At 41.2% G+C, this 14,425-nt stretch overlaps 1 protein-coding gene across 1 annotated transcript in view; it reads left to right on the top strand.

Moving 5' to 3' along the window:
• Window positions 1–14,425, top strand: part of LOC146805595 (gamma-aminobutyric acid receptor subunit gamma-3) — a 1,239,042-nt gene that overhangs the window by 672,925 nt on the left and 551,692 nt on the right. The gene's annotated exons all lie outside the window — the stretch shown is intronic.

Raw genomic sequence — 14,425 nt, 5'->3', positions numbered from 1 at the left:
ACATCTGGGTCAGGCCCTCTCCATTTCTGTGCTATGCCCCTACAGGCAATCACAAAGCCCAGTTTAATAAGGGTGCTTTGAAGTCTGGTGCCTGGTATCCCGAAAAGCATAGTCTTAACCATCATATCTACTCCGATAACCAGCACTTGAGAAAGCATCTTAAGGACTCCTGAACAGAATATGTGAATCCAGGGGTAATCCTACGGGGTGTGAAAGAAAGCATCTTCATTACAGCAACTCCTTATACAGTGAGCAGAGACCATCCACCAAATAAACAGATTTTCATTATTGTAAACTGCACCCAATGTAATATTTTGATTTGAATGAGTCAAAAATTGAACTTAATCGCCATCTCGCTGGTAAGGATCAGGTCCTCTTCGTAAAGATCCTCGATCATGTTCAGATCTCTATCTTATTAGGACTTATGGTGAGCCAAGCATTCTGTGGGATTGCTTGTGACTTTGAAACTGAAGAGGTTCCCATGCTTCTGAGGTACTCCATGAGTGCTGTTGTTTGTTTCTCAGTGTCTCATAAACTTAAAAGGTGGCCCCCTTCCTGAGGCACTCAATTTCTACTTCCACTCCATAGGATCAAAGCCTAGATGACTTGCGCCTACATCTGCTCACCCCAGAGACATGCTTGCTTTGTAAATATATGAATATATTCAGATTTTAAGAAGTTAAAGTCGGCATGTAGTTGCATATTTTCTTATTTTAGCTTAGGTTCCCTAATGATCACCGAACCTAGACAATCCTGTAGAGTCCCATTTTGGGAACTCCTCAATTATACTAGATTACTCAGTCCTTTGCCTATGAATAACTGTGTTTTTCCTATCATTTTACCTTTTCAATCCATCTATATGGTGGTCACCTTTCGGACATACATGACTGCCTTTCTTGGCTCTGGCAACCCATGGAGTTTTCTATCCCAATACACACAGTGCCAATATGACTTAATCCTTAGCATTGTTTAGTCGGTCCTCAGGTATGATTCCTATGATGGGGCAAAGGCCTAGTCATTCACCATAACATGCAGTGAGGCCCAAAAGTAGTTCCCAAAATTTGGGAGTGCTATTCCTCCTTAGATGCAGGAAAACAATGCTTGATGGAACAACCAAAGTATGCCTCATCCACAAAATGCTTTGCTCTGAATCTTAGTTTGGAAAATGGGATTAGCTTCTTGTCTAAAACGTCCATTATAGATGTTAAAGGCACATTATGCAATGTTTATACTTCCAAAGACTGGATTTAAGCAGATGTTTTTTCCAAGCCTCTGCAGTGCCAAATATAACCTTTACTTTACCTGGTTTACATTCCATTTGTTGTGTCAATAAAGCACGCATGTCTCCCATTGCATGGTTATCGCACACAGGGTTAATAATAATTATAGCACACATCACTACCTGAACTCCAACAAGGATTACAGGGCACATTGCCCAAGATATATACTACATGCAAAAAATCACACAAACAGACATCTGTGAAATGCAAACACTCTTAAGGAATGCAAGATTAAACACAACCATGAAAAAGTGAAATTAAAACACGGACTACATCACTGAATTAGATTATTTTGAAGGCCTTTCACAGTTAATGTGGAGAAATTGGTAGGCTTTTTTGCTTAAAGATATCAATATAGAGTCTGATAGTCTGTTTTAATGCACCTGGCACATCACTTATAACCCTGTGAGGGCAGATCGGTCTGTCAGACACGTTTTGTGGTGGACAAAGTGGGCATTTGCCCAGGGCCCTCAACTTCCAAGTTGCATTCTGGGAAATTGAACCTTCTCTCTATTTGACCTCTGTCTATTCTCTTTTTCTATCTAAACCTGTTTCCCTCTCTGCCTACCACTACCTCTGTCTCTGTTTACACATTGTCGTCTTAAAGATTTTTGGGGTCCCAGACAAGACATATTTCTATTTATTAGCTGTTTTTGTGAGACTGTGGTAAACATTAGCATATCATCTAGTATTGTTTTGGATCATGCGGGGTTAAATTAGCAGGAAATGGGTAATAAGATGCATAATTGTCCCGTACAGGGGCCCCCAAAACATGTTTTGCCCAGGGCCCCCAAAAATCCTTAAGATGACACTGGTCAGGGCTAGGTGGTAGGCAGGGCCGGACAGGCCGTAGCGGGCACCTGGCATTTCCCCGGTGGCCGCCAGGGTGGGGTCCAGTTTTGTTTCCTGGGGCCTGTAATATCAGCCTCCAGTAACAAAATCGGCCAAAACCGGCCCTTGCAAAAAGCTCGGCCGCACCCCCTCAGCCTCCCCAGGGGGGCTGGCCGAACAGTTTGCCAGGGCCAGTTTCAATTCCCAGTCCGGCACTGGTGGTAGGGCTAATTGGGAAGGTTGTTCGGTTCATGATGGCAAGGGGAGGGCCGCCACCAGTCAGCACTCACCTCACAACCATTGAATGGTATGGCTATGGACACTAGCAGCTTTATGTGATGTTGTGTATATTGCAGCACTAATGTTTGATACGTCAGCATTGAAGCAGGAGAGGATAACCCAGGGCTTTAAGTAGTCCGGGCCCTGTCAGTGTTCAGCACCAGAAGTTTTTAAAAGGAGATGCTGAGAAGTGTCACTATCAGGCTCTCCATTTGTGCCCTCACTGACAGGCTGAAAAGAAATCTTAACTGAGCAGTGTTACCACCCTACATTGGCTTTTGATGTAACCTCAAGGAGACTCATTATAGTTCTTTTACAGTTTCCTCATTTCAGCATTTGCAATATTATATACAACAAAGTCAGTGTTGTTACTTATTTCTCTTCTGCAAGAAAGCTAATAGTCCTGGCTTTTTTTGAGGTGTATTGTCAATTGTTGTATTGTATATGAATGCAATAAAAGAAAGACACAGCAAAATACCAGTCAGGTAGCAAGCTATACTAAGCACAGATTTGTATCCTATGTCTTTAAACCAGTCTATATGAGAGGCCCCTCAGTTTTTTCATCCCACTTAAAGCCCTGGGAGAACCAAAGAACACCCTGATGTAGAGCATGCCACCGAGGCCATGAGCACGGTTAAGACAGGGGTCAGACCAAGCTAAACACTAGCATGGTTCTGAGCACACACCTTTGCACGTACACCCTAGTCCTTGCTATGGTGCACTGGAAACAGAAAGTGAAACTGCGCTGTCGGCCCCAACGTCTCCACAGTTCCCACCAGTGCCACTGTTAAGGAAATGTAATTTAATGTAACCAATTGTGACAGCGTGCATTCGAGTCAAAGAGCCAATTAGCATTTTCATTTCTTTTTTAATTCTTAATTGAATTCTCTCCTGGTCCAATGGCACAATGTCTATGTCTGGTCCTGGGTGGGGCCGAAGGGATAAAGTAAGATTCGGGAGAATCCTCAAACGTTTTATGTTATTCATGTTGTTTTCAGGACTGACGGGACAAACAAAAGAGTGCTGGTGGGGAAAAAGAGTGCCGGTGTCTCCGACGGGTAACCACCAGCTCCAATTAAGTAATGCTCATACCCAACGAAAGCATGAACAATTAGGATGTTATTGCTCATTCTTGGTGTGAATCGTCGTACACCAGCTAATTAGCCAAATACTGTGCAAAATCGGTAGATGGGGCTGTATAATGTGCGCTCTTATTTATGCCTAGTTTATAGGGGCCTGTGTGTGCATCAGTAGGTTCACATTTGCTTTCGTTAGCAGGTGACTTTAATTTGTAAGAAAGGGCTATAGGTTCAGAGTATATCTGCACTGGCCTGTTTTCGGCTCTCCATCTCGATTATCTGTGTTTGGGCCAGTAAGTTGTTAATACTCCTCACTATGCAACATCAGGTTTTTATGCATGCTGCTGTCATGGCTATATATTTTCATATTTTAAGATACATCATCAAGTCGCTAGACATGTGCATACATGTACACACGAACGCATTGTGAAAGACAGATGAAGAGTTCCCAATGAAAGGTTGCTTAATATACCTTTTAAGTTGTAAAATGGCCCCTTTTTCTCATACATTGAGATCATATAGACAATATCTGACAAGCTACTTCTAAAATATATTGTACATTGGTTACAAGAAAGCAACAAAAAAACTATTTTGCAGCGTTTCGCAAATAAACTTTGGGGCATATTTACATGGGCCATATCTCCGCTTTTTTGGCTTTTAAAGCCAAAAAAGCAGAGATAAAAATATCGCCCTATTTACAAGAGGGTGATAACATGCATTAGCGCATGTTAGCACCCTTTTACCCGACGCCTCCCTTTGCATCTCTAATGAGATGCAAAGTGGGCGTCACTGGGCAGTACAACCTTGCACATATCACTGATGTACACATTGCGATATTTACAAGGCTGCCCACGCATTTTAGCAGACCTTAGTTTTGGGAGAAAACAGCTGTTTTCTCCAAAAACGAACGTCTGCTAAAATGCATAGAGACACTCAAATGCCACTACGACAAGGTATGCTTGTCTATATGGAGATATCTGCCTCGATGGGAAGGGGGTGGATCGAGTAAATATCACTGCATTGCAAAAAAGTGCAACACATTTTAAAATATATTTGCAGACACATCCATCTTGATCAAAGCAAATGAAGATTGAGCCCTGTGTCCTATTGCAACAAAGTGCTGGAGAGTTCAATGGCGAAAGACGCCATGTTGACTATAGCTCAGACCTGCCCATTTAAATAAACTCCACACAAATGATCCAGGGTACCGTTCACCATATCGCCTGGTGGAATGAGGTCCAGTCAAACTGTTATCTGTGGCTGGCTGTCCAAGCCTGAGAATTGCTAGAGTGTAGCAGTCCCTGACATGCCAGTAGGCATTGCTTTTGTCCATCTGCCTGAATACTGGAGCCTTGCAAAAGTGGTTCCAACTCATCATCCACTCCTCAGAGTGACTCCAAGCACTAACTGACTGGCCTCCTTAACTGCAGTCTTAGGGACATAAAAGTGCAGTCTGTGTGTCTGCCCTGCCAAGTGGTGCCACCCCAGTCCTGGACCCTTGGAAGTGAGGCCTAAGGTGCTTCGTTCAGCCAAATCCATGCATCCTCTGTTGAACCGGTGCATCGGCGCCGTTGCATGGATCAGAACCAGTGCATCACCACTGTTGTGTGGATTAGAAAATGCACATTGCTCCTGTTATGTGGATTGTAGTGAGTCCATCGTTCCTGTTGCATGACCAGAGCCGGCGCATCGCCTCTACTGCGTGGATCTGCCACAAAAAATAGCCTTCAGAACCACCACTGCACAAGGTCTCTGCATCTCAGTCGACAGCATTTCCGGCAACAAATCTCCGTATCACAGCTCTATGCTCATCAAAGCCGATGCATCGTGCTCCTGCGCGGATCAGGACGAGCGCATTGCTCCCACTCCTTGGATCACCATCAACGCATTGCTTCAGCAGCACCCCACATCCTTGATGTCAATGCAGCAAGAACAAGGTACTTTTGTCCTGCGAGCCTCACTGTGTCCCTGTATCTGGCCTGCGCTCCATAGCACTCGGCATGAAATTTTCAGTCATGCGCGGCCAGATATCCCAAGTAAGCATTTATTACTTCTAAGCACTATTTTATCCTATATTCTTTAAAGATTCATATCTCAATTTTACTTATTAGATTTTTGTCATTTTGGTCTTGTTTTAGTTAGTGTTTTTTAATTTAGTTTATTTACATTTTGAAAACAAAGCAAACAATGTAGTAGTCCTACATACAATGCAGAAAAAATAAATAAAAAGGGAGGAAAGGGAAGGTGGGGGGCGCTCCAGTACAGATAGAACTTATCATCATCTTGTAGCTATACAGTAAAAATAAATCTCTTTTTAGTTATTCAATTTTTCGACCCCGGTGTGGAATCTTTGTGCTAGTGTTTTCACTATTTTACTGTTTGAAGTTTTGCACAAGTAATTTACATATTGCCTCTAAGTTGAGCCTGTCTGCTCTGTGCCAAGCTACCAGAGGGTGAGCACAGGTTAATTTATGGTTTGGCTGCTTCTTACCCTGACTAGGATTGTGGTTGCTGCCTGATTTGGGTTCATACTCTAATCAATCAACAACCCAATTTCTAACAGGAACCAACACTCAGATGGAGTTTGAAATCCGTGTTATGTTATGTTATGTTAATGGGTGACTTATATAGCGCACGGCTACTCCAAGGAGTGTCCCGGCGCTTTCTGACCCATTACTGAGAAAAAGAGAGAAGACAACAGAAACATAACAGAATTACTGATTAAAAAGCCAGGTTTTCAAGGCCTTTCTAAAGGCAAACAGGTTGGGTATGCGGCGGAGATCAACAGGAAGGGAGTTCCATAGTTTGGGGGCGAGATGTTTAAAGGAACGTCCACCTATTCTGACTTTCCTAATGGCAGGCACCCTTGCCAGGCCAAGATTTTCCGACCGGAGAGATCTGGTGGGTTTGTAGAAAGAAAGCCGTTTCTGAATGTAGGAGGCCCCCACCAAATGGAGTGCCTTATGGGCCAGTGTGAGAGCTTTGAATGTAATTCGCTTCTTGATCGGAAGCCAGTGAAGGGAGGAAAGCAACTCAGATGATCTGGCTTGCCGGGGTAGGCCGAAGATGGCTCTTGCCGCAGAATTATGTACAACCTGGAGTTTATGCAAAAGATAATCCGGCAAACCCAGGTAGAGGACATTGGAATAATCAAGCCTGGAACAAATCAGAGCTTGTACTGTCATCTTCCTGTGGACTAAAGGAAGCAAAGGAAGAAATGTACGCATCATTTTAAGCAGACCAAAACAGGTACCCGTGAGACCTGTGATCTGTGTTTTCAAAGCCAGGGTGTTATCGATTTTAACCCCAAGGTTTTTAGCGACCAAAGAGGAAGAGGAAGGGGGGGACATGCAAACCGGCCACCATTCCTGCCAGGGCGGTTCTGCCTGACAGCCGAAGAAGAGCACCTCGGATTTATCAGGGTTGCACTTGAGGCTGCTCCGCTGAAACCAGTTGAAGACAGCCCCAAGGCAACCACGGATGCTCTCCCCGTCAAACTCCATGCCCTTCTTGCAGGTGAAGAGGAGCTGGGTGTCGTCAGCGTATGATATGATCTGGGCACCCATCGACTCCGCCAGTACCGCCAATGGAGTCATGAAGATGTTAAAAATGTGTACATGCACAAATTAATTTCCTAATGAATCATTTGTCTAATGGTCAAGCATAGTGATGTACCAAGAGTTTTTACTTTCAGCAATGAAAATAGCATGTTGAAAGTAAAATTGGAGCCTACTTGTGATCTATGGATCAGTATAGCTGCCACTGTCCCATTTTCCAAAACGACTCATCTGTGTTGCCATCCTCCATAGACCACAGCAGCTACCAGCAACACCTTCCCAGTTTTAAACTCTTACACCCTGTATGATCCCATCACTCACCTGGGCCAAACCCTGCTGCCAGCCTTCTTCTGTACATTCTGCTGTCCTTAGTTCATATAGACACGTCTAACAGAAACTTATCATTGCTACTCGTGAACCACAATGAATTTGGGAGTGGTGTCTGAATATTTTGCATCTGTGTCTGCCCTCTAACTCCCCTATCTTCCTACCTGCCCTGTGAGCAAGTCTGTCTGTTCAGTTTGTCAGCCAAACCTGTGAATGCCTGCATGTCTGTCTAGGGAGTGTCTACCTGCCTACTTTATGAAATATGTTGGTGTGCATCTAGTTTGTGTGCGTGTGTGCATGTGTGCTATATGACGGTGTGCATCTAGATTGTATGCCTGTGTGTGTGAAACGTACACACATTCCCGTGTGCATGTGACTATGAAGAATTTCTCTGTACTGGGTGTTTGTATAAATTCCTGGTCTTAGGGTGCATGCCTCTCTGGTCTCTGTGTGGGGAGCGCCTCTTGCACTGTTGCTGTCCATACCGTGCCTGGTCTATGTCTGTAAAAAGGTTGCATTGCTAATTCTCCAGTGGTACCTGGCATACGTGCTATTTATGCGAAAATCTTCTCACTATACAGAAATCAAAATGAACAGCATTGCCAGTGCTTGCCTTAGTCCATTGGTTCCCATTAGCCAGACTTAGGACCACTGGTGTGCACGTTTGCATTCAGCACCTGCTGGGATTTCTGATTGCTTGCCTTGCCTTTTTCCGTAAAGAGGTCAGGTGTATATCCTGAAAATGTATCACTTTTTCAAACTTCCAGGATCAGCGAGGTAACACTAATCATACTTCAGACAGATTGTCTGAAGGTGTCCACTCTACGGGTTTGGATTTAGGGCTAAAGTGCATTTAGCACTTTATTTTTAAGACCTGTTATTCTATTAAAGCGACATACATCTCTCTGTGCAGAAACCATTTCTTCCACACCATATTAAAAATGTGAATGTTCCATGTCGCATTCTATTTTGAACACACACTTACTGCTTCTTAACAAGGGTTACATTTTGATGAATTTTGGTTGGGTGAACACATGAAAAATATTTGTGAATATTCACACACGGTTTTGCCTGTATTGGTGAGCCAAACATTTTTCTTGACAAACCCCGACTTATCGATTATATTTTATTAACTGAATCTTTCCTTACTCCTGCGGTAATTACTTTTTTTTTTATAGGAGTGACGGAATTCTTGAATTATTTGACTCAAGGTTTCTTTTTTCGCATTCCAAACATCCATTTGTACGTCTTTATCCATTAACTATGGGAATACTCAGGTTCTGAATATTGTCCTTAGTTATGATAGATAGGGTTTATTTAACAACTTGTTTAACAGACAGTTTAACGCTTCTTTATATTATATGCCTTCAAAACATCCATATTAGTACAAAAATATGTTTTCAATTCCTGTGAAGCAATTTCTTTTAGATCCAACAAGACAAACACACCGAAGTTTCAATCAGCGATGTAGCATTTAATTGGACTGGCCTTGGAACCAGCATTCGCTGGCTCGCTCAACTATTTTTTCCTCAGAATTTCATGCTTGATATAGTTGCACAGGGGCTTTTTGTCAGACGGCTTAATCGATTGGCTTGTTAAATTTTCATTCACATTTTGCTGCTGCCCACCACACTGCTGGGAGGAGATGCTGTTCTTGTCTATATCCTGTTAAAAGACCGGTATGTCTCAAATTTTTTGTCTTCACTGAGGAACAGTGTACCATTGGGGTCTGCATTTTCATTGTCCACCGAGTCTTACCGGCAGATCAATGCATTATGTGAATCTAATCCCTTGAGGATTGTGTAGTATTGGAGTCCCGGTGGGAATCTATTATTTCCCTTCCCACCCTCATCTCCTCTCATGACCCAGCTATCTACAGGATTGTGAAGACTGTGAGCCCTCCCCCCCTTTTCTTAGTGCTCAGTTATGTACTATCCTAAATAATATGCACGCCCCCCTGCCACAGAAGTTATTTGCTCAGACAGCGCCCTGAAGAAGGTAACCATCATCCACGTCCAACTACCGAAATGCACGTCTGCATCTTTCTGTCAGTTTTAGTCACATTCTATAATGTCTCCAACATCTACACATTGAGCAGGTATTCGTTTGTTTTGCGATTTGTCCCATTGTTTGGATGTAATTATTGTTTTGTCTAGTGCTTTATATGGTTTTTCTGATTATTGTGTCCTTTTAATTAATGTTTCGTTATTTCTTATGTGTGTTCTCTTTTTGTTTGTGCAGTATTATATACAAACATGTATTGATCGACCGTACTTGTGGGTGCTCACAACTACATTATTGTATGTATCATTGCTGTGGTCGAATAAATATACAGATTTTTTTTTTAAAAGGCTCTTTGTAGTATGAATTTATAAAATATATATATATACATTTTTGTATGAGATGAATTAATTACAAACAATACTAGTCTGATTCCTGGCTTCTTGTATATTGTTGACGTACTGCATATGTTATATACAGTGTTTTGGAGAAGCCCTTGTTTTCTTTACCATGTTTAGTTTCCCTGTTCACTTCTCCAAACCTATTCAGCAAATCAGGGATCATCTTGTATTTATTTGAAGCTGCTGCCCACCACAACATACAGCATGGGAACAGGCCAGCCCGCTTTATCTATTGACTACTTCACTTTGAATGACTGCACAAAGCCTCTGCAGATTGTTCACATCCACCTAAAAGTAGTTCCCTTCTCTTCAGTGACGAGGCTAGTGTATAAAGAATGTTTTTTATTCTATTTAGTTATTTGTGTTTATATTAATTTTAAATAATGGCTACTTATTTGTTACCTGTTACTTTAGGTGTCCACTTATATAGTGATATATTTTCTGCACCCTTTGCAAAGTTATGAATAGGTTAAGTAACATTGTAGCTGCCTGCGCTTCGAGTACCCGGTTGGGTGGTGGTTTATTTATATCTCCTTCACAATTAATAATAAAAATAATCAAAAGCATCACCCAACTGAAAGTCATTAGTACAACAGCCACATCAGCAAATGTTTTTTAAATATTATATTTTAAATACAAGCTTATGCCAGCCATGTTTATGTGCTAACATGTTTTCGTTTTTCCACTTTTTTGACAAAGGCTTGCAATAAAAATTTTAAAAAGTAATAACCATCACACAGCCTTTAAGGCCAGACATATTGGCTTTGCCAGTACTTGTTGTCGATGTAATAATGTAATGATAAAATCAACAGACAAGAAACTAAGAATACTCGAGGAACTTGCATTGCACATGCGCTGGTACATAGTTATACAAACAAGGCAATGGATGCAATAACAATATTAAGTTAATAACCCTTCAAGGCGATTAATCAATGTGAGAGGCAATAAAGAGGGAAGCAATGATGTTTCCATTGACAAACTCTGTAGCACTTAGAGACTGATTGAGATCTATTCAGATAAGCATATGTGATAATGGGAATCTGTACTACACAATAATTTTTTTATTCTCTTATATGCCTTTGTGAATTGGCCCCAAAACATCCAAAATGGAAATCTAAATTTTCATATTCATATACTGTTAACTATAAGAAAGTAGCGTCCTCTATGCAACTTTAGTAGTTGGGGGATTAGCATTTCATGTTAAATTCACAAAGGTAAGAGTAAGTAAAAAGGATATATCACAAAATTATTCAAACAGGGGGTCCTAGGGAAAATATTTAAAGACCAAACAGAATTTTATCCCCAATCTAAACCTTAAGTAACACAAAAAAAACGTTGGTCTGATGAAACTACTTCAACAACAACAAACTATTCTGAATTGATTAAAGGAGTCCTCTTTAAGAGGATAGAATCCTATCACCCACCGAGGTGGCATGCTTCATCATCTGGGATCTCCCCTTAGTTGCAAACCCTAGTGCAACTAAGGCCTGCAACCTTCTCAATGGTAGAAAGGAGCTCACAGATGTTTTGAGGAGTAATATAAGATGGAATCTACTATGATCCCAGGATGTGGAGCCTAAATTATTGCTTAAAGGTGATGGTTGCAGTGCATGTGACGATTGTGTGTGCGAAAAGTGATTTAAAATTGGCTACCAGGACACAAAACAACTTTAATAGGCACTATCCTGGTGTCAAAAATAAAACAGCACGTGTACAGTTTCCAACAAATAACTGCAAAAAGTCCACAAGGATGACAGGCCTATATGTTTCAGCCTATGGATCCTCTCTGATCCAGGCTTTCATCAGGACCTTAGAAATAGAATTGCTACTGCAAATAATGTGCTTTGTGTGCAAAACAGGTAGGGTCTCAATCAAAGTGGTCGGTTCGATACAACCTACATGCACCTGTGAGTCCAAGATTTGGTCAACTGTCACAGGAGTATTGGACACAATCCAGAAAAAGAAAGATATATCTTACAAAATAATCCTAAAAACATTCACTAGACTGTTGTTGTCAAAGATACTTAATATAGGCCATGCCATAGTAATATCTGATACTTGCCAATGTATCATATACCTAAACGTGTATATAGTAAAGAAAATTTTTAGAAATTGTTGTGCTTACCCGTCATTATGCGGGTGTACTCCTCACCTCACCTGGCATCCGCTCATGAAGTGAGGCACCGCTCAGTGTTGAAGGTAAAAACATAAGAACCACTTTCAAAGTCAAAATACTCTGAAGATGGCTACCTATCTTTTTTTAAAATTGCCATGCACTCCAGTGACCACTGCCGAACCACAGGGGCACCCATATATAATGTAAAAAGATTTATACACCACTAAGGTGCTCAAAAAGACTGATCATTGTTTCTAATCAATGTTTCATATGAGCAGACTTGATACAATCCAGTGTTTATTGACAACCAAATTACGAAAAAATTGCCAAAAAGAATGTACTCTAAAAGTATACATGCTTATCAAGACGTCTATCATGGAAATATACCTCTTTCTAGACTCCCATTGATACATCGCTAAATCGATGTTAACTTCCGAGGACTATGCCAGAATACTAATCACCAATCTCGAGTTAAAGAAGGACCCACAGACGAATTAGGCAGTCAAGTTGTTAAGACAAACCGTTAGTTAAGACAAACCCCACAGTTACTGCCCAAACGAGCCCAAACTTGCCGTGCTCGTATAAAGAACTTCTATGAAAAACTCCTATGAATCATGCCTTACCTGTCGGTAACCCTGGCCGGACATGAGCTGGAAGGGGAGGTAACCGCCGGATAGACATCTGGTTTGAAATAGAAAGCGTCACTAACCGCCTCCGTTGTTTGACGTGTACTCGTCATCACTGGGAAACGTCATCTACGTGTGCGCGTGTTGCAGCGCGGAATGTCTAATTCCCCCTTCGTCACAGACCAAATATCGCAATAACACATTCACTCAAATACATTAATTGGTGGGGCCCATAACACCAACACTCACACTTCATTGATCTGTTTCCCTAGAGGGATACGTTTTCCAAACGGTGACATGAAAGGAATATCTTTTCACTTAAACCCTAATGCGCATTGAATACTTTTATTAACTCCAAACCTCGTGATATTCCCCTCATTTGGCGATGAATCAGTTAGTTGTATTATAGTTTGGTAATTCAATTCATTTGTCTATACTCTTCTCTTATTCTAATTGCTTCAAATAATCGACACAACACGTTTGTCAATTAATCAAAACATCGTTTATCTAATTAAATTGCAAATTGTTAGAAAATCATCGTCCAAACCGCAGAACATCATATTTACCTAATCTGGCTATTAGGTGTCCTCTGAGTCAGTCAAGTCGTGGAAAAATCTTTAAATTCATCAAAGTCAGGCCGCAATTCAGTCTCTCAAAGATTCAGGATAACAGTTGTCCAGCAGTGTCACCGTCCTCTCCGTCAGCATAACGTCAGGAAATTCGCAGGAAGACAAGTCGAACGACAAGAGCCCTTAACTCACTATTCTACCGTCTTTTATAACGATTTTAATGTCAAAATGTATCAAGAATGAGTTTTAGACAGTCCTCATTGGTGGATTTGGTGTCACTCGGTAAAGTTCTCACATCGTCCGTAAGATTAAGTCATCGCACTTGCTGGTTCCGGTTTTAAAGACAGTCCATTGTTGAGGCCCTGGCAACTCTCCCAGTATGACCTTGGTGGGTACATCTCTCCTAGGGTCAGGACGAGGCCATTGTTGCTGGCGGTGACGCATGCGCACTTCACCCAAAACCTTGTGAGACAGCAGCAGTCACGTCTCAGTCAGCCATCTTTATGAAGGCCCAAATGGTCAACTTAAGCAAAACAAACACAAAAACGTAATTAAAACATTGAAATGGCTAATAAAATGTTAAACCCTCACTAATTCCCCTATGTGTAAGTAATTATCTAGCATAATAGCAACATTCAAGGCGTTTATATTCACCCAGTGATGTCATCTGGTGCAACTTACAATTACATCACAAAAGCAACATATATCATGCAATATTCTAATTTTCTACCATTAGTATGCGTACATATATTAATATACAATTAGTCTAGCCATGCAAAATGCAAATCCCACGTGTAATTATTTTATTAATATAATTGGTGAGTTTTCACTTCAAACGAATTAATAATATTACTATTAGTTGATTATTCAGATTAATATAAACATGCAGAATGGGGGTATACAAAATTTTGTACTACCCGCTCCAGCACACGCAGCGCAGAGGAAATGAATCATCATGCAGGCTGCAAATGCTCCTGCGGATGCTGGGAATTGTAGTTGTCATCTATCCCCGATATTATTAGTGGTTGTCAGAGACTCATTCTGTCTACTTTAAAAACAGTGGCGAGTTCCTCCTTTTATTTAATCTAAAAAATGGAACCTGTATGACTCTATAGACATACCTGTTGGATGTTTATTGATTGTGAAACATATTGCTAGACAGCAGCAGCGGCTCTCAGATCGAAATTAGACCCTCATGCATAGGGCACCATGCTGATGTATGTACTGCTATTTTTACAAGCTATTGGGCTAATGTCATAAGGGTTTCTTGCATATAATCAGTATGGTGTTATACGAACTAGAGGTATTTTCTGTAATATGCAATTGATTTATGTGTCTAGAAAAACAAATATTACTCAG

This window comes from Triturus cristatus, chromosome 8, assembly GCF_964204655.1.
Source record: "Triturus cristatus chromosome 8, aTriCri1.1, whole genome shotgun sequence".
NCBI classification, from domain to species: Eukaryota; Metazoa; Chordata; class Amphibia; order Caudata; family Salamandridae; genus Triturus; species Triturus cristatus.
This window is presented reverse-complemented; position numbering and strand designations above follow the sequence as displayed.